At 40.4% G+C, this 2,500-nt stretch overlaps 1 long non-coding RNA gene and 1 other non-coding gene across 2 annotated transcripts in view; both read right to left on the bottom strand.

The window, feature by feature from the left end:
- Nucleotides 1-714: 714 nt before the first annotated feature.
- LOC149983687 (U1 spliceosomal RNA) lies at nt 715-878 on the bottom strand. The gene has a single exon (XR_016495685.1). It is a non-coding gene; the product is annotated as a U1 spliceosomal RNA (small nuclear RNA).
- Nucleotides 879-1,614: 736 nt separating this feature from the next.
- Nucleotides 1,615-2,500, bottom strand: part of LOC149983688 (uncharacterized) — a 4,021-nt gene continuing 3,135 nt past the window's right edge. Inside the window, exon 3 of the long non-coding RNA XR_016495065.1 lies at nt 1,615-2,332. This is a non-coding gene — a long non-coding RNA (uncharacterized LOC149983688). The remainder of the gene's footprint in view (nt 2,333-2,500) is intronic.

Genomic DNA, 2,500 nt, shown 5'->3' on the forward strand with positions numbered 1-2,500 from the left:
GAGGAGGCCGTGTAGCCCGTCTTTTCAGCTAGCCATCAGGATACTAGGAAGAGGAGGCCGTGTAACCCGTCTTTTCAGCTAGCCATCAGGATACTAGGAAGAGGAGGCCCGTCTTTTCAGCTAGCCATCAGGATACTAGGAAGAGGAGGCCGTGTACCCCGTCTTCTCAGCTAGCCATCAGGATACTAGGAAGAGGAGGCCGTGTAGCCTGTCTTTTCAGCTGGCCATCAGGATACTAGGAAGAGGAGGCCGTGTATCCCTTCTTCTCAGCTAGCCATCAGGATACAGTTTTATGTAACTGAGATTCCATTTGGACTACACCTGTCAGTTTTATGTAAATTAGATTCCATTTGGACTACACCTGTCAGTTTTATGTAAATTAGATTCCATTTGGACTACACGTGTCAGTTTTATGTAAATGAGATTCCATTTGGACTAGACCTGTCAGTTTTATGTAAATGAGATTCCATTTGGACTACACCTGTCAGTTTTATGTAAATGAGATTCCATTTGGACTACACCTGATTTGATGAACATTTTTCACATATTTCTAACAGTAGAAAACAGCACGTGAATCGGATACAGCACCGAGCAAAGCGATGGACATCGGACTCTGGGTGTGTAAACAGCAGCGCTATTAAAAAAACAATCACCAAATTGTAAATAAGGTAGATATCTACATGTCACAGCATCGTCTTCCTTTCACAGTGAAATCAGGGGAGAGCGCGAACGCAGTCCCCCACTACCAGAAATTATGCAATCGAGATTTCCACATTTGAGAAATTCGCAGGGGTCAGCACAGCCGGAGTGCAATGGCTGAGCCTCGCCCTGGGTGAACCGCCTTCTTGATCACGGTGTCTCCCTTGCCAGGTAAGTATGAGTTGTACATGAGTAATGTGGGATAGTGCTTCCCGTGCAAACGTTTTAGCCTAATGGTTATAGCACCACGGCTATTGAGGAAAAAAGCAAATAATTTAAATGAACGTTCAGTGTCATTTTGTCTGCTAGTAGATGGAGAAGTGAAAACACGTTTGGACTGTAAAATATGAGTTTTTCAATTTTCCCAGCATGCAATTCTGCAGAACTTAGCATAACAAAATCCTTTTTAGTAAACGTGTCTGATAGCTGAAACTATAATAAATGATTAGAAATGCCCCTGAGTAACATCCCAAAAATATTCTGAAACACACATAAAGCCAAGTGAATGGAATTTGTGATTTTATTTAGCCTTTCTCGTCTCGTGGTTCTTTTAATCTTCCAGAGAAAAGCCAGACTGCAATTCTACTATAGACCACTAGTGGCCACCCTCCCAGTCCCACACAGCCACCCATGCAGGCACATTGAAACAGGGAGCGCTGATACAGTTAGAATAACATTATTATATATTATATTAGTATTGTATTTCAACCACACCACCTCTTAATTAACAAATTAATAAACTGAAAGAATGTTACTGTCAGCTGTCAGAAGTGTGGACTGCTGAAAAAAACAAAGAAAAAAAAACGAATGAGCATTGATCAAGAGTCATCAAAATTGTTAAAAGGTTAAAAAAAAAAACGAATCTGATAAATACAACAGTTTGACAATGGATGAAGATACTCCCAACGTGTTACAGTTGTTCAGTGGTGGAAAAAGTACCCAATTTTACATACTTGAGTAAAAGTTCAGATACCTTAATAGGAAATGACTCAAGTGAAAGTGAGTCACTCAGTGAAATACTTCTTGAGGATTTAAATATACTCAAGTATCAAAAGTAAATGTAATTGCAAATATGTACTTAATTATCAGAATCATTACAAATTCCTTATATTAAGCAAACTAGATGGAACAATTGTTTGTGTTTAAAAGGTAAATTAAAAAAATTACAGATAGCAGGGGCATACTCTATCACTCAGACATAATTTACAAACAAAGCATTTGTGTTTAGTGAGTCCGCCAGATCAGAGGCAGTAGAGATGACCAGGGATGTTCTCTTGATAAGGGCAGTAGAGATGACCAGGGATGTTCTCTTGATAAGGGCAGTAGAGATGACCAGGGATGTTCTCTTGATAAGAGCAGTAGAGATGACCAGGGATGTTCTCTTGATAAGGGCAGTAGAGATGACCAGGGATGTTCTCTTGATAAGAGCAGTAGAGATGACCAGGGATGTTCTCTTGATAAGAGCAGTAGAGATGACCAGGGATGTTCTCTTGATAAGAGCAGTAGACATGACCAGGGATGTTCTCTTGATAAGAGCAGTAGAGATGAACAGGGATGTTCTCTTGATAAGGGCAGTAGAGATGACCAGGGATGTTCTCTTGATAAGAGCAGTAGAGATGACCAGGGATGTTCTCTTGATAAGTGCAGTAGAGATGACCAGGGATGTTCTCTTGATAAGTGCAGTAGAGATGACCAGAGATGTTCTCTTGATAAGTGCAGTAGAGATGACCAGAGATGTTCTCTTGATAAGTGTGTGAACTGAACCGTTTTTGTCCTGCTAAACATTCATAATGTAACAAGT

This window comes from Oncorhynchus mykiss, chromosome 4 (genome assembly GCF_057628025.1).
Source record: "Oncorhynchus mykiss isolate SJ-2025 chromosome 4, ASM5762802v1, whole genome shotgun sequence".
Taxonomy (NCBI): Eukaryota; Metazoa; Chordata; class Actinopteri; order Salmoniformes; family Salmonidae; genus Oncorhynchus; species Oncorhynchus mykiss.